The sequence below is a fragment of the Thalassophryne amazonica genome, chromosome 4, assembly GCF_902500255.1.
Source record: "Thalassophryne amazonica chromosome 4, fThaAma1.1, whole genome shotgun sequence".
In the NCBI taxonomy this organism is placed as follows: domain Eukaryota; kingdom Metazoa; phylum Chordata; class Actinopteri; order Batrachoidiformes; family Batrachoididae; genus Thalassophryne; species Thalassophryne amazonica.
The window spans coordinates 71,794,652-71,820,958 of NC_047106.1; positions in this window are offsets into that span (position 1 = coordinate 71,794,652).

The following is a 26,307-nucleotide window of genomic DNA, read 5'->3' on the forward strand; positions in this document are numbered from 1 at the left end:
ATCTATCTTGTAATTGTTGTTGTATCAAATGTTCGAAATAAACAGTTTTTATTCATTCATTCATTCATTCATATTTAACAACAGTCCTGTTGTGAATCGCTAGCAGTTAGCATTCGCTAGCGGTTAGCATTCGCTAGCTAGGTCGACACTCCCCTCTGTTTTCAGTGTAACTGCTGTGACTTTAAATTCATTTATCTGCGTCTGTGTGAGCCTTAGGAGTGGTTAGCTTATCCATTATTGGTTAGCTCGTGTTTGCTTGGCTACATTTTTGAATTTCTTAGTGCACAAAGTACACTACTTATTATACTTTACACCCTCCGTAAATCCTGCGTGATGTTGGAAGATAGGGTGGCTCTCTTAGAGAGCCGTGTCCGTAAGTTAGAGCAGCTTCTTAGCGCAGTGGAGTTAGATGTTACGGGCACTCCAGATGAGGTTAGTGTTGGGCCGGCAAGCGAGCCCATTAGCATCAGCTTAGAAACGCTGGCTGTGGAGGACGGCTTTCAGACTGTGGCTAGGCGGAGGAAGCCCCGTAGGGCTTGGTGCCCAGTTGTGACACCTCGATCACACTCACCAGTGTGAACTGTGAATCAGTTCTTCCCCTTGGATTTGCCAGATGTGAATTCTCTGAGCCCACAAGTGACTTCCACTCCTGTCTCCAGGCCGAAACACCGGACTTTAGTGATAGGGGATTCTATCACCCGCAAAGTCAGGTTACAGACGCCGGCTGACGTTAAATGTATTCCTGGGGCCAGAGCTCCCGACATTACATCTCATCTTAGGGTGCTGATGCTGCAGAAGGGAAGACAGACGAAGGAACATGACATGAGATATAGTCACATAGTTATTCACGTTGGCACCAATGATATCAGGATGAAGCACTCAGAGGTCACAAAAATGGACATAGAGAGGACTTGTGACCTTGCCAGAAAGGTGCGTCAGCATCGATTAATAGTCTCTGGTCCCCTCCCGTCCCGGGGTACTGATGAGGCATTTAGCAGGCTGACATCATTAATAGGTGGCTGGCGCAGTTTGTAGACAGCAAGGCTTTAGCTTTATTGATAACTGGCCTTCATTCTGGGGCCACCGTGGCTTGCTGATGCCGGACGGCCTCCACCCTACTGGGGAAGGCGCCGCCATCTTATCTGCGAACATAGATAGCTCTACAGGGAGGGTAATATTAGGAATCTACAGCAGGCCACGGAGCAGGTGATTAGAGACCCTGCAAGGCTTATGACAAATGTGGGTGTGGAATCCATTAGCCTAGCGGGAAATTTAGTGCAGAAAATCCACTATGGTGATAGTGCAGTTTATTTGCCAGGGAGGGAATTTCAACAAGTTGAGACTGTGGCCTGCTTCCGTAGTCGTGTCCATAAAAAATCATAGAGGGATATGCTTTCCAAACTTAATACCCATTACTATATTAGATGATGTTGAAATTGAGGATGGCCCAGTGGTTGTTCCAGCAATAGCAAAGATTTCGTGTCTGCTACCGACAACGCGCATGGAATGTCTTAAACCCAAACCTACTTCTAGGCATCTTATATATGCTACTCTGGAACCACCCCTAAACCCATACAGTTCAACTGTCAACCCCACTGAGATCCTTAGACTGGGTCTCATTAACATAAGATCACTGTCCTCAAAATCACTGTTGATCAATGATCTAATTATTGATCATCACTTAGATATGATTGGGCTATGTGAAACCTGGCTTAAACCTACAGCTGTCCTCCCCTTAAATGAGGCCTGCCCACCAGCGTATACATTTAGTCACGTCCCTCGTGATGCGAAGCAAGGCGGGGGTGTTGCTCTTATTTATGTTGGGAAAGTGTAGGAACACGGACCCACAACAGGGGGCGCAAATGAACGGACAATGGAGAAAGTCAAATCACAAAGTTTTACTGTTGTGAATTCACACAACAAACACAACAGATTACAAATACAGCAGTAACCAAATTCCAATGGTGTCGTGTGGGCAGGCTCGACGATAGGAGACGTCTGTCCGAGTCGAACCGGAACCACCCGATTTCCTCTGCCACCGAACCCCGGGGATACTGGAGCCGCCAAGTCCCGAACCCCAGGTGGCCACTGCCTCCGCTCGTCGGATCCGGTACTGCTGGCAAGGAACAGAAACAGTCAGGTGTGGGTGCGGCTGCACCCAGCAACACACAGGGTGGAAACACCACCTCCACCTCTTGTCAGGAAAATACTGGTAAGTGCAGGAGTGTGAGTACTTATCCAAGAAGTCCAATACAGTCTCCCGCTGTACTACTCACTATCTGCTATCCAACACACAAGCAACAAAGTATTATCGTCAAGAACACAATTGGCTGAGTACGTTACCTCCTTAGTAGAGCGATATCTCGGCAATGAGGTGGAGATGCCGTCCTGCTGATATACCTCCCTGTTGATTGATATCAGCTGTCTCAGGTGATGGGTGACAGCTGTCACCCTGGCTGCTCCTGTGAGGCGGCAGCGCCCTCCGGTGCCTGGAGCCCCCACTCCAGGCAGGGCGCCCTCTGGTGGTGTTGGGCCAGCAGTACCTCCTCTTCAGCGGCCCACACAACAATTTATAAATCTAGGTTTAGCTTATTAGCTGTTGGGGGTTACAAATATCACTCATTTGAGCATCTGATTCTCCGCTCTGCTCAGGATATTACACATTGCCAAGGTCAGAAGAATAAAAATCAGTCGTATTACTTTGTCACTGTATATAGGCCTCCTGGCCCATATTCTGAATTCTTAGATGAATTTGGTGCCTTCATCTCCAACTTGTCAACTAGTGTAGATAACATTCTGATCATTGGTGACTTTAACATTCATATAAATAAGCCTTCTGATCCCCTCTGCAAATCATTTATGGAAATTGTGGATGCATTAGGATTTCGGCAATGCATTCGGGATTTGACGCACATTAGTGGAAATACCCTGGATCTGGTTCTCGCACGTAGTATTGCTGTCACAAATATTGACATCATGCCTCTTACATCAGTGGTGTCTGATCACTCACTTATTAAGTTTACAGTTTCGCTGCCGTGTTTAGTGGAACAACAACCTTATATATTTTTACGGCGATGCATCAACTCCTCAACTAAGACTGAACTCGAAGCTAGACATTTGACAAATACCCAGTCAGTAGACAGACTTGTGGATAGTTTAAACTCAGTGCTCAAAACTACACTCGACATGATTGCATCACCTGTGTTAAAGCCGCACTCCCCAAATCACAGTCACCTTGGTTCAGTGATTATTTGCGTGACCTCAAGCATAAAGCAAGAGGTCTAGAACGGAAATGGCGTCGTTCAAAATTAGAAGTATTTCACCTTGTGTGGCGTGATGTTATCTTAGACTATAAGCATGCATTATTGGCTACAAAGCGGACTTACTACTTTGATTTGATCAACAAAAACAAGCATAACTCAAAGTTCTTGTTCGACACGGTGGCAACACTTATGCATGGACAACCACCTGTAGTTCGCTCTCTTTTTACAGCACAAGATTTCCTGGATTACTTTGGGAAGAAATTAGAAGACATCAGGTTAAACATATCCCGGCATGCCTTAATCAAGCTACTACACCCTGCTATTGATGTGGGCGCCACTACTAGGTATTACCTAGATTTACAGAATTTGATAGTATCTCACTAGGCATGCTGACAAAACTCGTAATGTCAACAAAAAGCACAACCTGTTTATTTGATCCTATACCAACAAAACTGTTTAAGGACCTGTGGCCCACTCTTGGTGTGCTGGAAATTATTAATCTTTCTTTAACTTCTGGATCTGTTCCTAAATGTTTCAAATCTGCAGTGATTAAACCATTACTTAAGAAACCTAATCTTGACCCTAGTGTATTGACAAACTATCAGCTGATATCAAATCTATCATTTTTCTCTAAAATTCTGGAAAAAGTGGTGTCACAGCAGCTCGTAGACTATCTTACTGAAAATAACCTCTTTGAGCCACTGCAGTCTGCTTTTAGTAAATATCATTCCACAGAGATGGCTCTCACTAAAGTGGTGAATGATCTTCTGCTTACAATGGATTCGGACACCACTACGGTTCTGTTGCTGTTAGATCTCAGTGCTGCATTTGATACAGTGAATCATCATATTCTACTTGATAGGCTGGAAAATCATTTTGGGATTACTGGGAGTGCCCTTGCATGGCTGACGTCATACTTGACCAGTTGTTCTCACTGTGTTTTGTACAGTAACACTACCTCTAACCTTAGTGACATGAAATTTGGGGTTCCACAGGGGTCTGTCTTAGGCCCCCTGCTTTTCTCCCTTTATATAGCACCCATTGGGCACTTTTTGCAGCATTTTGGGATTACCTTTCACTGCTATGCAGATGATACTCAGTTATACATGCCAATAACTGCTGGTAATCTCGTTCACATAAAATCCTTAGAAGATTGCCTTGCAGCAGTGAGAAGTTGGATGTCTAGAAACTTCCTACTTTTAAACTCTGATAAGACTGAAATGATGGTTCTTGGTCGAGTGAGACATCGGCATCAATTTGACCAGTTAACGCTCAGCCTCGGCTCGTGTGTCATACATCACACTGACAAAGTGAGGAACCTTGGGGTAATTTTTGATCCTTCATTGTCCTTTGGCCTCCACATTAGAAATATTACAAGGACTGCTTTCTTCCACCTGCGAAATATAGCAACGATTCGTCCCATCCTGTCTATGGCTGATGCTGAGACCCTGATCCATGCATTTATCTCTTCTAGATTGGACTACTGCAATGTTCTATTTTCTGGTAGTCTAACATTAGGGGTCTCCAATTGGTTCAAAATGCTGCAGCCAGACTTTTGACACGAAGCAGAAAGTTCAACCACATTACACCCATTTTGGCATCCCTTTCTTTAATATTTATTTCATTCATTTAAAAGAAAAACAGAAAAGCAAAAACAAAAGCACCACAATACCAGAATGAAAAGGAGCAGAAAGAAGAACAAGTCTTATGATTTCTGCCCCTTTTAACAATACAATCTTTCAATATACAGCATCATAGTCAACATTATTTAACAGATTGCATTTCTTTAACTTGTCACATACCACTGACCCATTTCATAATTATGACCATTAATTAATAGATTACATCACTGACAGGTTACATTTAAACTTAAGACACTCCAAACATTATTAACAGTTTACTTTTTTTTTTTTTTTGACTTTCTTGCAGCCCACTGACTTACTTCATAGTTTCATACTTACTTAATACATCTAATTTAATATGTTTTTTAAATAATTTAAGCGACCTTAATTCTTTAATTTCTTTATTAAGATTGTTCCATAATTTGACACCATTTACTGCAATACTCCTTTCCTTTACTTTGGTTCTAAATCTTGGTTTTTTAAAGACTTCTATTCCTTTCAATTTATAACTACTTACTCTTTTTTCAAAAATATTTTGAATGTTTGTTGGTAAAGTATTTTTATTAACTTGGTACATCGTTTGTAATATTTTCAAATCAACTAAATCATGAAATTTAAGTACCCTATACTTAATAAACAATGGATTAGATGAATCTCTAAAACCACTGTTACTAATCACTTTTAAAGCTCTTTTCTGCAAAATAAATAAAGGTTGTATATAGGTTGTATATGTTGATCCCCAGATTTCTACACAGTAAGTTAAATATGGGACAATCAATGAATTGTACAATGTTAATAAACCATAACTATTTAATGAATATTTTACTTTATGCAAAACAGCAATGGCTTTCGCTATTTTTCCTTTTATGTAATTTATGTGTGACTTCCATGTAAGATCTTCATCAATCATGACTCCTAAAAATTTCATTTCTTTTACCCTTTGTATATCCATTCCATCTATTTGTAATGACACATTATTTTCTTTCGCTCTATCATTAAACAATATGAAATTTGTCTTATTAATATTTAGTGACAATCTGTTTATATCAAACCAATGTTTAACTTTTTCCAACTCTGTATTTATCACTTGTGCTACTTCCTGTATATCTGATCCAGAGTAAAACAGCGTTGTATCATCAGCAAATAAAATGCTGCCAAGCACATTGGATACATTCACAAAATCATTGATATACAAAATAAACAGTTTGGGTCCAAGTACCGATCCTTGTGGTACTCCATAAATAATGTTACACAATTCTGATTTGGTATTATTTATCTGAACAAACTGTTTTCTATTGTCTAAGTAGCTTTTTACCCACTGATGTGCAACACCTCTTATTCCATATTGTTGTAACTTGTGGAGCAATCTTGAGTGGTCTATAACATCAAAAGCCTTTTTCAGGTCAATAAAAATACTTACAAAATAATCCTTATTATCTATTGTTGTTGATATTTTCTCTATTAGTTCCATAATTGCCATAGCTGTCGAATGTTTTGTTCTGAATCCATACTGAGCATTATTTAAAATATGATGTTTCTCAATAAATTTATCCAATCTTGTTACAAAAACTTTTTCCATAATTTTAGAAAACTGTGGAAGCAATGATACTGGCCTGTAATTAGAAAAATTATGTTTGTCTCCATTTTTATATAATGGGACTACCTTAGCAATTTTCATTTCATCCGGAAAAACCCCAGTTGACAGAGACAGATTACAAATATAAGTAAATGGTTCAATAACAATTTCTATTATACTTTTTACAGTCATCATGTCTAAATCTTCATGGTCAGTTGATCTTTTGCTTACACAGTTTTTTACAATATTTCTTATTTCATCTTTTTCCACATTGTCCAGGAAAATACTATTGACCGTATTTACCAATGTACATCATTTATCTTCTATTATTGGTTTATTTCCCACCAGACTTGACCCTACATTTGAAAAATAATCATTAAACCCATTTGCAACTTCTTTTATATCATATATCTCTTTATTTTCCTTAACAAAGTAATTTGGAATAGTTTATTTCGTTCCATCACTATCAATCACACTTTTTATAATTCCCCATGTTACCCTCATATTATCTTTACTCTTATTTAGTTTTTCACTGTAATAATCTTTTTTTTGTTTCCTAATTATTGTTAATAGTTTATTTTTATATTTTTTGTATTTATGTTCTGATTCCTTTGTTTGCAATTTTAAAAAGCACATGTATAAATAGTTTTTCTTTGCACAAGCATTTTTTATTCCCTTTGTCAGCCATGGTTTATTTACTCTTTTCTTACTAATTTCAATTAATTTACAATTTTTATTGTATGATTTCATCAATATTTTCATAAATGAGTTATATGCTACATTAACATCACTGACATAAACTTCTTCCCAGTTTTGATTTTTAAGGTCATATTTTAATGCCTCTAAGGCTTTTACTGACTTATCTCTTTTAAAGTTTATATCAGTTTTTTTGTTGTACCTATTTTTATATTTAAATATTGAAAAAATTGGTAAATGGTCGCTAATATCTGTCATGAAGATCTGTCATCTGTTCTGTTTGTAAATATATTATCAATTACCGTTGCACTTTGCGATGTAATTCTGGTTGGTTTTGTTATCAAGGGGAATAACCCCAAACTACACATTGTATTCACAAAATCACTTGATCTTTGGCAGCTGGAGCTTTCTATGTTAATATTAAAGTCCCCACACATAAAAAGCGTTTTGTTTTTAATTTGATGGAATAATTCAATTATTTTATCTGTAAATTTCACAACACAAGAATCTGGTGCTCTGTATACACAACTAACTAAAATATTCTTAGATGTTTCATGTACAAGTTCCACTGTTACAATTTCTATGACATCATTCATAATTGTCATTTCTTCAACAATTGTACACATCAGATCTGTTTTTGTATACAGAGCAATACCACCGCCTTTTTTATATCTTCTGTTTACAAAATACAGCTCATATCCCTCCATTTGAACTTCATCCATGAGATCATCTTTAAGCCAAGATTCAGTGATTGCAACAATACTAAATCTATTTTTAAACTGATTTAAATAATCTTTTATTTGTGACATTTTACAATACAAGCTTCGACTGTTTATATGTATGAGTGACAGGGTATCTTCTGCAATTTTTTCACTATTCAGCTGTTCTACTGTATAATACTCACAACCAATCGTTTTTAAGTCAAATATACTTTCATCAATATTAGTGTCTATGTCATATATTTTATCCTCTGTTTCCATGTTTGATCTGATTTTTTGTTGGTCCAATTACCAACAGATGTTATATTTGATTGTCTATTCAGGTCTGTATTTCGTAAGGTCCTCCATGTTTTTGATTTGTATACCGTTTGTTCCTTCTTTCACTCTAATCCACACCCTACAATTCCAGACCCATGTAGCAACAATATGTTTCTGTTTTCTTAGTAGTCTTGCTTCCCTAGCAATATCTGCATTTTTTTTGTTAGATGCTCATTTATATAGACACTCGTTCCTTTCAAATTCTTTGCCTGTCTTAATAACTCATATTTATATTTTCTGCTTGTAAATCGTATAACAATGTTAGATAGTTTATTTTTTCTATCTTTAGTTGGAATAGTATAACAGTCTGATATTGTATCTTGATGGATGACAACACCTTTTTGATATAAAAAGTTTGTAACTTGTTGTTCCAATGATTGTCTTTCTTCAGGTGGTGCATCCTCCCCACTGGCTACACCAGAATCCACCACCCTTGCATATGTCCGATGCCTTGTTTCTAGTCCAGATATTATAACGTCATCTTTTCTAGTAAATTGTTCAAGTTCATCTACACGTTGCTCAAGTTTCTTAATGATCTTGTCCTTCTCTTTAACCAGATTTTGGAGTTCTTTAATTTCCACCATCAATTTGTCTAGATTAGACATGTCTTTTGATATATGGTTTAATGAGGTCTTTATCTCCTCTATATCTTCCTCGAGTTTATCTGTTTTCCTGGGTGGTGCCATGCCGACTGTCGTGGCTCAGTATGGCCACTATTGATTACAAAAACAATTCTCACCAGTAGCCTCCACCACCACAGGTCCGGTAGCCGCACCCCAACCCTCCCCGTTGCTAACCTCGTTCACAGCCGCCCCAGCCACGGTCGTAGCCGCCGCCAGCCCTGGATGTAGCCGCTGCTAGCCGCGGATGTAGCCGACGCCTCGGGCCTGGATGTATCGCCGCCACCGATGCCTCGGGCCTGAATGAACCGCCTCCACCGATGCCTCCGCTGCTAGCCTCGGACGTAGCCGCTGTTAACCTCGGATGTAGCCGACGCCTCGGGCCTGGATGTATCGCCGCCACCGATGCCTCAGCCTGGATGAACCGCCTCCACCGATGCCTCCGCCGCCAGCCACGGATGTAGCCGCTGCTAGCCTCGGATGTAGCCGCTGCTAGCCTCGAACGTAGCCGCTGCTAGCCTCGGACGTAGCCGCTGTTAGCCTCAGATCTAGCTGACGCCTCGGGCCCCTTTTCATTTGCAGATGCGTCTGAAAATTCGCCACCTCCTCCTTGCTGCCTTCTGTTGGTCCTTGGCATGCCTTTGACGCATTTGAAGCCTTCACTGGCTTCCTGTCCCAGTGAGATCAGATTTTAATGTTCTGCTACTAACCTATAAAATTATTCATGGACTGGCACCCTCCTACCTAGCTGACATAATTAAACCTTACGTATCGGCCCGGGCTTTACGTTCTCAGGGTGCAGGACTACTTTGTGTCCCTACGGTGAATAAGAAGTCTGCGGGTCACAGAGCTTTCTCTTATCGTGCCCCTGTTCTGTGGAATGATCTCCCTTCGTCAATAAAACAGTCAGATTCTGTGGAAACTTTCAAGTCCAGACTTAAGACGCACTTATTTTCCCTTTAATATGGCTAGCATACTGGTACAGTTTTATTTTACGCTTTGTACTCTTTTAATTCATTTTATTAGTAATTGGAGCGGGCCGCGGCCTCAACTTTACCTAAATTCTGGGTCTTTTAGTGAAGTTTAGGGATAGTGGCCGGCGATCACCTTAGTATTTCTCTGTTTTTCTTGTTGTTTAATGCTGACAAATTATACAGTATTTCTTGTCTTTCTGATGCCTGATTCTGTTTTTTCTCTCTGTTTAAGGTGCAGCTCCATCCAGAGAAGAGAGTTGTGTTCCTGTTGGCGATCCTCCTGTCCTGTGCACCAATTGCATTTCTTGTATATTCGTCCGTGAATTGTTCTGTGAATTGTTCTGTAATTTATGTTTTGTAGCATGGCTCAAGCAGAGGGTCACCCCTTTGAGTCTGGTCTGCTTGAGGTTTCTTCCTCAGAGGGAGTTTTTCCTTACCACTGTAGCTCTGGGGGTTGGTAAGGTTAGACCTTACCTGTGTGAAGCGCTTTGAGGCAACTCTGTTGTGATTTGGCACTATATAAATGAAAATAAATTGAAATTGAAATTGAAGGCACATGGCAGCCCACCTGGAATTTACCAAAATTCATCTGAAGGACTCTCAGACCATGAGAAACAAAATTCTCTGGTCTGATGAAAGATTGAACTCTCTGGTGTGAATGGCAGGCATCATGTTTGGAGGAAACCAGGCACCATCCCTACAGTGAAGCATCATGGGTGGTGGCAGCATCATGCTGTGGGGATGTTTTTCGGTGGCAGGAACTGGGAGACTAGTCAGGATTGAGGGAAAGATGAATGTCGCAATGTACAGAGACATCCTGGATGAAAACCTGCTCCAGAGCGCTCTTGACCTCAGACTGGGGCAATACCCCATAATGACAATGTGAAAAAGGTTGTTGTTTTTTTAAGATTTACTAAATATTAAAAAAAAAAAAAAAAAAAAAAACTAACTACATATACATAAGTATTCACAGCCTTTTCCATGAATCATGATGGTGACTAGTCAGGATTGAGGGAAAGATGAATGCAGCAATGTACAGAGACATCCTGGATGAAAACCTGTTCCAGAGCGCGCTTGACGTCAAACGGAGCAATGATTCATCTTTCAGCAGGGCAATGACCCTAAACACACAGCCAAGATATCAAAGGAGTGGCTTCAGGACAACTCTGTGAATGTCCTTGAGTGGCCCAGCCAGAGCCCAGACCTGAATCTGATTGAACATCACTGGAGAGATGTGTAAATGACTGTGCATCGACACTCCCCATCCAACCTGATGGAGCTTGAAAGGTGCTGCAAAAAGGAATTGGCAAAACTAATTTGACCCTCAACAAGCTTTTCTTTCTACAATCATCACCTCCAGATCAAAGGTAAGCTGTACATTCTCCTCTCAACTTTGTGATGTAAATATGCAGGCTTTTCTGATCCATTTGTAATCAGTGCGGACTGTAAAAACTATTATAATATGATGGCAGATGATGGATTGAAAGCAGAAAATGTGTGTCTGATTTAACAGCTGCACGTCAGGCTTCATGTCCCAGTCTGAACACTGTTTGAAAAAAATAAACAGTCAGACTTTTAATCCGGAAATGATTCCGGTCCCACTTTTCTCAAATCGGTGAATGTCAGAGCACTGAATTCTAATTTGTACCTCTGCACGTCCAGACTGCTTGGGGTTTTTAATGGAAATACACTGTGATCGGACGGGACATTTATCCGATGTGAGCAAGATGTATGTAACGGATTAGTTACAGTCAGGAGGCGCTGAACATCTATGGGGAATCCTGAATGGGGATCTGCGCCTCATTTAATGACCGAGTCAAAATTTCCTCTGAAAATTTTTTTCTGTCAAATATATTTGATCCATTATCAAAATGTAAACAGCATGCAGTGAAAGCAGCAACGTTTGTTGCTTTCACTGCACAGCCTGCAGCCTAACGTGTGCGTCAGGCTGCTGATGCACACGTCAGAGTCTGAGCACAGTGTGAAAAAAACAAATGGTTTGGCGTTTAATCACAGAAATGACTCCGGTCCCACATGTGAGGGGTTTTAATGGAAATACATTGCGATCGGACAGGACATTTTATCTGATGTGAGCGGAAAATCCGTTACTCACAATCAGTGTTTATTACAAGAAAAACAATACAAAAACTTTGGGATTTTTTTTGTCCGGTGACTGCGAATATCTGGTTTATACGACGACGGTGTAGGTAAGTTTTACTGTACATGGGACTGAACAATAAATTTACCTCTCAAAGCTTTGAGGATGAAGTTGCTTCCATCCCACACGGCTGACTTATTTTTCCCAAATTTTTCTTCTGTTCGGATCCGAAGGGAATCTGTACATCTTGAAGCCCTTGCTGTGTCCATTTGTGCATCCAAATACACAACAAACCGGCATTTTCAGTGAATTAGTAAATAAAATTGCTGGATTTACATGCAGACAGATTAACAGCGAACGCTATTTTCAACACACAATGGCACCATGAGTCACTTGACCGATTTTTTTTTTTTTTATTTGCCATGTCGCCACTCTCTATCAAGGCACACTAGGGGAGGCATGCCCCTGCTCCCCCTTCTAAGAAACCTAGATCTGCCCCTGGCATTCATGTCTCTGGGTCCTTTGAGATATATACATGCCTGGAGTTCCATTTTTGCTGGATAGAGGTGAGGTGTTTGATGATGCTGATATCATTGCAGGAGAACAAAGGTCCAAGTCTTCAGAGTCTGAATGCTACCTTTCACACCATATATGTAGTTGTGAGAGTTAGACGCTAAACACTTACCGAAAGCAAACAGTGGATTATCTCTTCAGAGGATCCTTGAGTGCAGCTGTTATTACAGAGAAGGCCAAGGGGACACCTGCATTTCAGCTGGCTGTGGCAGATAGATGGTTCATTTCTTGAGGTGGGGATAGACTAGCTGTCTGCTTGGGTGGTTACTATTCAGGATCCAGGGCCATTCAGTAGTGTGGTGGACGCTGTGGTCCATGTCATTAACTTGCTTTATACCCAAACCGGACAGGAATTACGTAAATATCACTGTTTGAACAGGACGGGACTTTTACAAAATAAATCTTCTTGTAGTTTTTTCCATCTGGTAGGTGATGCCAAACTTTTGTCAAAGCAATTGATTGTAAGAGTAGGACATTATAGTAAACAAGAACAGCTGTCACTTCAAACTCTTCCATGATTAATTCATACATTGGATATACATGTGTTGCAATATTGTGCAGATTTGATCCATAAAGGAGGTCTGACAGAGATATTACTGGCATCTACCCAGTAGAATTTCCAGCAGGACTTTTACGGAAAAGTTACTCATATGGCCATTCAGTATTGTTATGTTGTCATAGCAGCAGAACCTCCTGATTACTGTGCTTTGAACAAACTGGGGACAAATGGCCAGCATGAAGTGCACGTCTCACAGGAAATGAAATTAAAGGTTGTTTTATGCTTCTGTATAGAAACAGGGGAGGGTATGTGGATCAAAGAAAGCTATTGTTGTGTGGGCCGCTGAAGAGGAGGTACTGCTGGCCCACCACCACCAGAGGGCACCCTGCTTGGAGTGCGGGCTCCAAGCACGAGAGGGCGCCAGACCCAGAAGAAGTGACAGCTGTCACTCATCCTCTGCACCAGCTGTCACTCGTTCATCATCACCACCATAAAAGCCGGACTGCAACTCCACCTCCCCGCCGAGAAATCGACTACCATTACCAAGGTAATTTCTCTGTGAACTTAAGACTGTATATCTGTCTAAACTCTTCTTTGCAGCCGTTTTCCTGTCGGTGAGACTCGTCTGTGGAGGTGGCGTTTGAGGTGTTCCGCGAAGGCTTCGCAACACCTCCCACTCAGATAAGTGCTCAAACAGGAGCTGCACGAGTGTGTGCTTGGAGGTGGAGGCGCTTCCTCCCTCGTTAACTGTGGATTTACTGAGTGTGCGGACTCACACTCACTCATCATATTTCTGCTTTCTGCCAGCAGTACCAGGGTCGACAGCCGAAGACAGAGGCCACCTGGGGACTCGGGACTTGGCGGCTCCGGTGTTCTTCAGACCGTTGGTGGTGGAAGCCGTGTGAGACGCAGCTTCTCTCTCGTCGGGGGTCTTCTATCTTCGAGCCTGCCCACACGTCACCTGGTGTTAAATTGACTGTGCAGATTATAGTACGTTTCGTTGTGTATTATCGCAACATTAAATTGTTACCTTTTTGGCTTATTCATTGTCCGTTCATTTGCGCCCCCTGTTGTGGGTCCGTGCTACGACACCTTCCCAACAGGATTTCTCGGCCATCGTCATGGATTCCGAGGGGCGTCAACCCGAGCTTGAACGGCCAATGGAAGAGCCAGGAGCGCAGGCGTCAGCGGGAGGCGTGTTGAGTGAGCTGCAGCAGATCTTAAACGCCTTCACGGCTCGGTTAGATTTAGTGACCGAGCAGAATGTCCTCCTTCATCGGAGGGTGGAGGCTCTCACCGCCAGGGTGGAAGCGCGCGACCAGGGCGCTGCTGCAGCCACTCCTCTGGCTGGTCCTGGGCCTGTATCAGACGTTCCACTGGTCGTTCAACGAACCCCCCCACCGTCCCCTGAAGCATACATAAGCCCTCCGGAACCGTACGGGGGCTGTGTCGAGACGTGCGTGGACTTCCTCATGCAGTGTTCGCTTGTCTTTTCACAGCGCCCTGTCATGTACGCGTCAGACGCTAGCCGGGTGGCTTATGTTATTAATTTGCTTCGAGGAGAGGCACGCGCATGGGCTACGGCGCTTTGGGAGCAGAATTCACGGCTCCTAACGTCTTATACTGGGTTTGTACGGGAGTTCAAACAAGTGTTTGATCATCCCAACAGAGGCGAGACCGCTTCGAACGTGCTGCTGTCGATGAGACAGGGGCGCCGTAGCGCAGCCGAGTATGCAGTCGACTTCCGCATCGCGGCAGCGAGGTCCGGCTGGAATAACATTGCGCTCCGCGCCGCCTTTGTAAACGGACTGTCCCCGGTCCTTAAGGAGCACCTACTGGCTAAGGAGGAACCGCAGGATTTTGACGGGCTTGTCGATTTAGTTATACGCTTAGACAACCGTTTAAACGAGCATCGTCGGGAGCAGGCCGGGGGGCGTTACTGGGCACGAGCCGTCCCTCCCCCTTCCGGTTCCGACAAGGTGACGTCGTCCCCACGCTTCACTGCCAGAGAGCTCCGTGTGGCTACAGCTCCCCCTGCTGAGGAGGCTATGGACACGAGCAGGGCCAAATTAAGATCAAATATCAGACAAAGGAGGCTGGCCCGCGGGGAGTGTTTTGTCTGTGGCTCTTGCGAGCACATGCAGAAGGACTGCCCCAAACGGTCAAACTACAACGCCCGTCCTTAGAAACTGGGCTAAGGGTGGGCCATAACACGCACGCGGGAAAACCCCGCAAATCTGCACGAATCCCAGTAACAATCCTTTGTGGGGATTTAACCCTTCACGCCCCAGCACTGGTAGACACGGGGTCTGAAGGGAATCTGCTGGACAGCAGATGGGTAAAGGAAGTAGGGCTCCCTCTGGTGGCTCTGCCGACACCATTGCGGGTGCGAGCACTAGATGGCACCCTGCTTCCATTAATCACACATCAGACACAACCAGTGACTTTGGTTGTGTCTGGGAATCACAGGGAGGAGATAGTGTTCCATGTAACACCTTCTACCTCCCGAGTGATTTTGGGCTTTCCATGGATGGTGAAGCACAATCCCCGGATAGATTGGCCGTCCGGGGTTGTCACGCGGTGGAGCGAAACCTGCCACCGGGAGTGTTTAGGATCCTCGTTCCCTCCCGGCACTACGGCTAATGAGGAGGTCAAAGTCCCCCCCAGTCTATCGGCGGTGCCAAAGGAGTACCATGATCTTGCTGACGTTTTCAGCAAGGATCTGGCGCTCACTCTTCCCCCGCACTGACCGTATGATTGTGCCATCGATTTGGTCCCGGGCGCTGAGTACCCGTCCAGTAGGTTGTACAACCTCTCACGTCCGGAACGCGAATCAATGGAGACCTACATCCGGGACTCCTTAGCTGCCGGGCTGATCCAGAACTCCACCTCCCCGATGGGTGCTGGTTTCTTTTTTGTGGGTAAAAAAGACGGCGGACTCCGTCCATGCATTGATTACAGAGGGCTGAACGAGATCACGGTTCGCAACCGATACCCGTTACCTCTGTTGGATTCAGTGTTCACGCCCCTGCATGGAGCCCAAATTTTCACTAAATTGGATCTTAGAAACGCGTACCACCTGGTTCGGATCCGGAAGGGAGACGAATGGAAGACGGCATTCAACACCCCGTTAGGTCATTTTGAGTACCTGGTCATGCCGTTCAGCCTCACTAACGCCCCCGCGACGTTCCAAGCTTTGGTAAATGACGTCTTGCGGGACTTCCTGCATCGGTTCGTCTTCATATATCTGGACGATATACTCATCTTTTCCCCGGACCCTGAGACCCATGTCCAGCATGTACGTCAGGTCCTACAGCGGTTGTTGGAGAACCGGCTGTTTGTGAAGGGCGAGAAGTGCGAGTTCCACCGCACTTCTTTGTCCTTCCTGGGGTTCATCATCTCCTCCAACTCCGTCACCCCTGATCCGGCTAAGGTTGCGGAGGTGAGAGATTGGCCCCAACCAACAAGCCGCAGGAAACTACAGCAGTTCCTAGGCTTTGCAAATTTCTACAGGAGGTTCATTAAAGGTTACAGTCAGGTAGTTAGCCCCCTGACTGCCCTGACCTCCACCAAGGTCCCCTTCGCCTGGTCGGATCGGTGCGAAGCCGCGTTCCAGGAGTTGAAACGCCGGTTCTCAACTGCACCAGTTCTGGTGCAGCCTGATCCTGATCGCCAGTACATAGTAGAAGTGGACGCCTCTGACTCAGGGATCGGAGCCGTGCTGTCCCAGAGCGTGGAGGTTGATAAGGTTCTCCATCCTTGTGCCTTTTATTCCCGGAGGTTGACCCCCGCTGAACGGAACTATGACGTCTGCAATCGGGAACTTCTTGCGGTGAAGGAGGCTCTTGAAGAGTGGAGACACCTGCTGGAGGGGGCATCGTTGCCCTTCACGGTTTTCACGGACCATCGGAACCTGGAGTACATCCGGACCGCCAAGCGGCTGAACCCCAGGCAAGCCCGCTGGTCTCTGTTCTTCGGGCGCTTTGACTTCCAGATCACGTATCGCCCCGGGACCAAGAACCAAAAACCAGATGCATTGTCCCGGGTGCACGAAGAAGAAGCCAAAGCGGGGCTGTCGAACCCCACCGAGACCATCATCCCCGAGTCCACTGTCGTGGCCACCCTCACCTGGGACGTGGAGAAGACCGTCTGGGAGGCCCTGACAAGGAGCCCGGACCCGGGGACTGGCCCCAAGAACCGACTGTACATCCCACCAGAGGCAAGAGCTGCCGTATTGGACTTCTGTCACGGGTCCAAGCTGTCCTGTCATCCCGGAGTGCGTAGGACCGTGGCAGTAGTCCAGCAGCGCTTCTGGTGGGCGTCCCTGGAAACCGACGTCCGGGACTACGTCCAGGCCTGTACCATCTGCGCCAGGGGCAAGGCAGACCATCGGAGGACGACAAGCCTCCTCCAACCCCTGCCAGTGCCTCCTCGCCCCTGGTCTCACATCGGCCTGGATTTCATCACGGGCCTCCCGCCGTCCCAGGGCAACACCGTGATTCTCACGATAGTGGACCGGTTCTCCAAGGCGGCCCACTTCGTGGCCCTCCCGAAGCTCCCGACGGCCCAGGAGATGGCAGACCTCCTGGTCCACCACGTCATGCGGCTGCATGGGATACCATCGGACGTTGTATCAGATCGTGGTCCCCAGTTCTGTTCACAGGTGTGGAAGAGTTTCTGCAAGGAGCTGGGGGCCACCGTGAGTCTCTCGTCCGGGTACCACCCCCAGACCAATGGCCAGGCAGAGCGGGCCAACCAGGAGTTGGAGCAGGCCCTTCGGTGTGTCACCTCCGCGCATCCGGCGGCCTGGAGTCACCATCTGGCCTGGATCGAGTATGCCCACAACAGCCAAGTTTCGTCTGCTACCGGCCTCTCCCCTTTTGAGGCATGTTTGGGGTACCAGCCCCCATTGTTCCCACTGGTGGAGGGAGAGGTCGGTGTGCCCTCGGTCCAGGCCCACCTCAGGAGGTGCCGCCGGGTGTGGCGGACCGCCCACTCTGCCCTATTACAGGCCCGGACGAGGGCTAAGACCCATGCGGACCGCCGACGTTCCCCGGCCCCCACATACCGGCCCGGGCAGGAGGTGTGGCTTTCAACAAAGGACATCCCCCTTTGTGTGGACTCCCCTAAGTTAAAGGACAGGTACATTGGACCATTTCACATCCTCAAGATCATCAACCCGGCCGCAGTGAAGCTCCGACTCCCGGCTTCACTGCGGATCCACCCTGTATTCCACGTGTCCCGCATCAAGCCATACCGCACCTCGCCCCTCTGTGCACCTGGACCTATGCCACCTCCTGCCCGGCTCATCGACGGGGAGCCTGCTTGGACGGTCCGCAGGCTCCTGGACGTCCGTCGTAAGGGCCGGGGGTTCTAATACCTGGTGGACTGGGAGGGGTATGGACCTGAAGAACGCTCCTGGGTGAAGAGGAGCTTCATCCTGGACCCGGCCCTCCTGGCCGAGTTCTACGCAAGACACCCGGACAAGCCTGGTTGGGCGCCAGGAGGCGCCCGTTGAGGGGGGGGTCCTGTTGTGTGGGCCGCTGAAGAGGAGGTACTGCTGGCCCACCACCACCAGAGGGCGCCCTGCTTGGAGTGCGGGCTCCAAGCACGAGAGGGCGCCAGACCCAGAAGAAGTGACAGCTGTCACTCATCCTCTGCACCAGCTGTCACTTGTTCATCATCACCACCATAAAAGCCGGACTGCAACTCCACCTCCCCGCCGAGAAATCGACTACCATTACCAAGGTAATTTCTCTGTAAACCTAAGACTGTATATCTGTCTAAACTCTTCTTTGCAGCCGTTTTCCTGTCGGTGAGACTCGTCTGTGGAGGTGGCGTTTGAGGTGTTCTGCGACGGCTTCGCAACACCTCCCACTCAGATAAGTGCTCAAATAGGAGCTGCACGAGTGTGTGCTTGGAGGTGGAGGCGCTTCCTCCCTCGTTAACTGTGGATTTACTGAGTGTGCGGACTCACACTCACTCATCATATTTCTGCTTTCTGCCAGCAGTACCAGGGTCGACAGCCGAAGACAGAGGCCACCTGGGGACTCGGGACTTGGCGGCTCCGGTGTTCTTCAGACCGTTGGTGGTGGAAGCCATGTGGGACGCAGCTTCTCTCTCGTCGGGGGTCTTCTATCTTCGAGCCTGCCCACACGTCACCTGGTGTTAAATTGACTGTGCAGATTATAGTACGTTTCGTTGTGTATTATCGCAACATTAAATTGTTACCTTTTTGGCTTATTCATTGTCCGTTCATTTGCGCCCCCTGTTGTGGGTCCATGCTACGACACCTTCCCAACAGCTATCTTTCAATGTGGTTTTTAAAGAACTTGTGACTCCAGACAGAATCAGCTCACCATCCCTCCCTTCTTCTCATCTCATTTTACATTAGCACGTCCTTCCCTCCTTCCTTTCTACCAGACAAAAGTAAAAAGTAGAACATGTTATTTATTGTTTATCAGTATTTTGATTTTTTTTCATCAAACATTTCCATTGACACATTTGGCAAACAGTTTTATGAAGCTGACTTACAGCTGAAATGTTTGGGTCTGATCCTGAGAAAACATCAAGTGCAGTAGATACTGTTTCAGCAGGACAGAAGCACGGAGGCTAGTTTATTACCTCCATCAAGGAGGTTATATTTTTGTTACCATGTCTTTTTTTTTGTTGATTTGTCAGCAAAATTATGAAAAAAAAAACCTACTTGGTTGCTTTTCATGAAACTTGGTGGATGGGTGGAGCCGGACCCGGCGCCACGAGGGGGCGTTTGGGGGCGACGCCCCCTCACGTCATCAACCTCGCCCCCTCGGATATGAGAGTTATCAAAAATAAAAAGAAAAAAGAAAAAGAAATACTGGAAAATATAGAGCCTCGCAGTTTCGCTGATTTTTTTAGTCCAATTTTGCATGCTTTTTTTTTTTAAATGCCGCATTGTGCTCTGCGTCCTCATCAAGCAGGCCGGTGTTCTGTCGAGATGACGGGACACCTGTTGCGGCACCGCGAAGGGAGAGTATGCGCATTGTGTTCTGTGTCTGTTTATAAGAATCTTCTCGCCCAGAAGAAAAAAGAGCGCCAACAACTACCCATAACTGTGTTCTTCACTCGGAAAAAGACACCTGCAGCGAGGTGTATGTTGTGTGGGCCGCTGAAGAGGAGGTACTGCTGGCCCACCACCACCAGATGGTGCCCTGCTTGAAGTGCGAGCTTCAAGCACGAGAGGGCGTCGGAGCAACAGAGAGTGACAGCTGTCACTCATCACCAGCACCAGCTGTCACTCATCATCCACATCACCATAAAAGCCGGACTGCAACTCCACCTCCCCACAGAGAAATCAGCAACCAAGAGGTAATCTGTCTCTATTGTAATTTCTCTGCTACAACTGAACTCTTCTTTGCAGCCGTTTGCCCTGTGGTGTCCTTATCGGAGCTGGCGTAAAGGCGTGACCGCGATGACTTCGCATCACGCTCCATCTCAGATAAGTGGTTAAACAGGAGCTGCACGAATGTGTGATTGGAGGTGGAGGTGCTCCCTCCATAAAAGAACATTGACTGTGAGTGGACTACTGAGTGTGCGGACTCACACTCACCTGGACTTTCTCTATTCTCTGCCAGCAGTACCAGGGTCGACAGCCGAAGGCAGAGGCCACCTGGGGACTCGGGACTTGGCGGCTCCGGTGTTCTTCAGGCCCGTTGGTGGTGGAAGCTGTGTGGGAATCAGCTCTTCTCTCGCCAGAGGTCTTCTATCTTCGAGCCTGCCCACACGTCACCTGGTGTATGATTGGCAATCCATATTTCTGTCTGTATTCCGTTGTGTGTTTTCACAACATTAAATTGTTACTCGTTGGCTTATCCATTGTCCATTCCTTAGGGCTCCCTGTTGTGGGTCTGTGTCACGACACCTTCCCAACAGTGTAAGTGGAAAAAGGCGCGACAGTGGCGCGGGGCCAGGACGAAGAGGCGCGATCAGAGGAACTGTGAAATACTGGTCAGTCACTATTAATAATTTCGTATGTGTCCCTAACCCTCGTAGGTTTATCGTTAAAATTAAATTCGTTAGTTCTAAAAGCCATCATAATTATTTATAGGAAAATGTTCTATTTTTATTTCTCAAACAAATGTTTGGGCCTGAAAACAGGTTGGTCTTATTTTTCTTCTAAGGTTTGAACTTTGAGAGTGTTTACACATGAGAGAAAAGTGAGAAAATGTTAATGCCTGTTTGAGAAAAGTGTATAAAGTGTGTAGTGAGGGGTTTTACAGCCTTAAAACATCTATAATAATTGTAAAAAATAACGCTGACTACTTCACGGATTTCGCCTATTGCGGGCTATTTTTAGAACGTAACTCCTGCGATAAACGAGGGACCACTGTATATCTACATGAAAGGTTTATGTGGGGTTAATCTACTGTCTCGTTTCGTTTCTCAGATCAGTTGTTGGTTTGGTTTTGTGGTATGCAGGAGATCACTTGACCGAGGGTCTATACGTTCAAATAATAATTAAAAAATACTGTCATCACTCTTTACTCTTAGTCAGTCTCTTACAACGGTGTAGCCTAAATACACAAGCTTTCTAGGAGCGCACCCAATTCATTACGCACGCTCAGAGGCAGGTGCCCTCCGGTGCGCACTTTTTTTGTGTGTGTGTGTGGGGGGGGAGACCCCGACCCCTGTGATAAACTCATCGCCCCCTTAATATGGATGGAGCATAAGTGGTGCAGATCCAAGGTGCAGGTCCAAAAAATATTTCAAGGACCTTTATGAATCAATCAATCAATCAATCAATCAATTTTATTTATATAGCGCCAAATCACAACAAACAGTTGCCCCAAGGCGCGTTATATTGTAAGGCAAGGCCATACAATAATTACGGAAAAACCCCAACGGTCAAAACGACCCCCTGTGAGCAAAAAAACTCCCTTTTAACAGGAAGAAGCCTCCAGCAGAACCAGGCTCAGGGAGGGGCAGTCTTCTGCTGGGACTGGTTGGGGCTGAGGGAGAGAACCAGGAAAAAGACATGCTGTGGAGGGGAGCAGAGATCAATCACTAATGATTAAATGCCTGTCTGGGTTTTTGATTAATTAATAAGCTGGAATGGAAGATTGCTGCTAATCCTCCGCCTCGGCCCGTGCTACGAGCATTCTGGCGGTTAGTGTGACTCGGGGGTGTTGACTCATTTAAACTAACATATTCATCCTGCTGTAACCAGGTTTCCGTAAGGCAGAATAAATCAATATTATTAGACGGCATTGCTTAAATTTTCATTGTTACGCAGATGATACCCAGCTTTATCCATCCATGAAGCCAGAGGACACACACCAATTAGCTAAACTGCAGGATTGTCTTACAGACATAAAGACATGGATGACCTCTAATTTCCTGCTTTTAAACTCAGATAAAGCTGAAGTTATTGTACTTGGCCCCACAAATCTTAGAAACATGGTGTCTAACCAGATCCTTACTCTGGATGGCATTACCCTGACCTCTAGTAATACTGTGAGAAATCTTGGAGTCATTTTTGATCAGGATATGTCATTCAATGCGCATATTAAACAAATATGTAGGACTGCTTTTTTGCATTTACGCAATATCTCTAAAATCAGAAAGGTCTTGTCTCAGAGTGATGCTGAAAAACTAATTCATGCATTTATTTCCTCTAGGCTGGATTATTGTAATTCATTATTATCAGGTTGTCCTAAAAGTTCCCTGAAAAGCCTTCAGTTAATTAAAAATGCTGCAGCTAGAGTACTAACGGGGACTAGAAGGAGAGAGCATATCTCACCCATATTGGCCTCTCTTCATTGGCTTCCTGTTAATTCTAGAATAGAATTTAAAATTCTTCTTCTTACTTATAAGGTTTTGAATAATCAGGTCCCATCTTATCTTAGGGACCTCATAGTACCATATCACCCCAATAGAGCGCTTCGCTCTCAGACTGCAAGCTTACTTGTAGTTCCTAGGGTTTGTAAGAGTAGAATGGGAGGCAGAGCCTTCAGCTTTCAGGCTCCTCTCCTGTGGAACCAGCTCCCAATTCAGATCAGGGAGACAGACACCCTCTCTACTTTTAAGATTAGGCTTAAAAATTTCCTTTTTGCTAAAGCTTATAGCTAGGGCTGGATCAGGTTCCCTGAACCATCCCTTAGTTATGCTGCTATAGACGTAGACTGCTGGGGGGTTCCCATGATGCACTGAGTGTTTCTTTCTCTTTTTGCTCTGTATGCACCACTCTGCATTTAATCATTAGTGATTGATCTCTGCTCCCCTCCACAGCATGTCTTTTTCCTGGTTCTCTCCCTCAGCCCCAACCAGTCCCAGCAGAAGACTGCCCCTCCCTGAGCCTGGTTCTGCTGGAGGTTTCTTCCTGTTAAAAGGGAGTTTTCCTTCCCACTGTCACCAAGTGCTTGCTCACAGGGGGTCGTTTTGACCGTTGGGGTTTTTATGTAATTATTGTATGGCCTTGCCTTACAATATAAAGCGCCTTGGGGCAACTGTTTGTTGTGATTTGGCGCTATATAAATAAAATTGATTGATTGATTGATTGATTGATTTAACTGTTTTAGTCTGTGGTGCAGTTGAAGGTGCTATATTATTTTTTCTTTTTGAATTTTTATGCTTAAATAGATTTTTACTGGTTATTGGTGGTCTGGGAGCAGGCACCGTCTCTACGGGGATGGGGTAATGAGGGGATGGCAGGGGGAGAGAAGCTGCAGAGAGGTGTGTAAGACTACAACTCTGCTTCCTGGTCCCAACACTGGATAGTCACGGTTTGGAGGATTTAAGAAAATTGGCCAGATTTCTAGAAATGAGAGCTGCTCCATCCAAAGTGGGATGGATGCCATCTCTCCTAACAAGACCAGGTTTTCCCCAGAAGCTTTGCCAATTATCTATGAAGCCCACCTCATTTTTTGGACACCACTCAGACAGCCAGCAATTCAAGGAGAACATGCGGCTAAACATGTCACTCCCGGTCCAATTGGGGAGGGGCCCAGAGAAAACTACAGAGTCCGACATTGTTTTTGCAAAGTTACACACCGATTCAATGTTAATTTTAGTGACCTCCGATTGGCGTAACCGGGTGTCATTACTGCCGACGTGAATTACAATCTTACCAAATTTACGCTTAGCCTTAGCCAGCAGTTTCAAATTTCCTTCAATGTCGCCTGCTCTGGCCCCCGGAAGACAATTGACTATGGTTGCTGGTGTCGCTAACTTCACATTTCTCAAAACAGAGTCACCAATAACCAGAGTTTGATCCTCGGTGGGTGTGTCGCCGAGTGGGGAAAAACGGTTAGAAATGTGAACGGGTTGGCGTTGTACACGGGGCTTCTGTTCAGGGCTACGCTTCCTCCTCACAGTCACCCAGTCGGCCTGCTTTCCCGGCTGCTTGGGATCTGCTGGAAGGGAACTAACGGCGGCTAAGCTACCTCAGTCCGCACCGACTACAGGGGCCTGGCTAGCTGTAGAATTTTCCACAGTGCGGAGCCGAGTCTCCAATTCGCCCAGCCTGGCCTCCAAAGCTACGAATAAGCTACACTTATTACAAGTACCATTACTGCTAAAGGAGGCCGAGGAATAACTAAACATTTCACACCCAGAGCAGAAAAGTGCGGGAGAGACAGGAGAAGCCGCCATGCTAAATCGGCTAAGAGCTAGTAGCTGCGCTAAGCTAGCGGATTCCTAAAAACACACAAAGTGAATAATGTGTAAATAATTTAGAGGTGATTCAGCAGAGGGACTGCTTTAGTTAAGGCACGTGAACATTACACTGTGAAATAAATCGTTATCTAGTTATCTAGATCAATCTAACTGCGCAGATTAAACAGCTAACAGATACAGAAAAACGCCACTGTGCTCCGGAACAGGAGGTGATACAATACCGCAGTGAGAGCCAACCACCAGTCAAGGTGGCATCAGAGGCATCTGGGGGTGAATAAAGTCAAATATGAACTATAAGGGCTTCCTAAAGCACAACAACTTCAAGAGCTGCTCTTTTGACTGGAAGACCTGGGAAGAATGCATGAGGGACAGAGCCAGCTGGTGACCAATGAGCTCTACGGCAGTTGAAGTCTGAAAAAAATGACACTTTATTTTCATTTATATAGCGCCAAATCACAACAAAGTTTCCTCAAGGCGCTTCACACAAGTAAGGTGTAACCTTACCAACCCCCAGAGCAACAGTTGTAAGGAAAAACTCCTTCTGAGGAAGAAACCTCAAGCAGGCCAGACTCAAAGGGGTGGCCCTCTGCTTGGGCCATGCAATAGACACAGTAGACAATACAGGAAATTATACAGGAAATTTTGGGAGTCCACGCTGGTGTCCAGGACGGGACGGCTGCAGAGGAAAACACACACTCCCATCTCTGGATGGAGCTGCACCTTAAACAGACAGAAAACAAAGAATTAGGGGGCAGAAAGACAACAAATACAGTATAATTTATCAGCATTTAGAAACAAGAAAAACAGAAGAAATAATAAGGTGCTCGCTTTCCACCGCATCATCACTTTTTCTTTGCATTTTCTCTTTGTTTGTGTGTATTTTGCCTAAAAACTAAGAGAAAATGCTGTGTTTTTTCCCTGCAAGTAGAGAATTGCGTCATATATATATATATATATATATATATATATATATAAACACTTTGCTTGTTTGCACTGCAAAAGAAAGTCTCCACTTTTATCTTCATTCTCCTAAAGCAGAATCATTCATTTGTTTCAGAGCCCACATAGATTGTCTAGTATCATGGCTGATCACCTAAAATGGTCTCCACCACTATTTTCAGTTTAATATGCACTGAGTAGCGCATTGTAGCACGTTTGTCCAAAACCGCAACCTGAACCTTCAACCTAAAGTGCAACTTAAAGGAAAATATTTATGCACACAGTGAGAACTGATGTGTGTTTAGCATGTCAACAAATCAGCAGTGCCACAAGGTTTAACCTTTATCACAACACGTGTTTCTGGTTTAATTATTCTGACCCAAGTACAAAGTGCATTAGTGTAACTCAGCCAGTGTGCACGGGCATCATGATGAGGTGAACATAAAGGCAGAAACAGTCTGACATGGTAACATGGCCGACGTCTGACATGGCCGACGTGGTAATAAGAGCAGGGGTAATAATGCAAACACAGAGTCAGTCTGAAATCAACACTTATACCAGCAGTTTTAGCAGGTGGGATGGGGGCTACAGCCCCTCTGGGTTTGGGGTTTAATTTAGGTTTTCTTGCCATTCTTTGAGCAGAAACCCTGCCAGCTGATCCTTGAATATCACATTTTGCAACAGCTTCTGGCAATTCTATCTTGGGGATTGTTGTGGACCAGTTATGACAAAAGGGCGATCTTCAGCTCCACGTAACC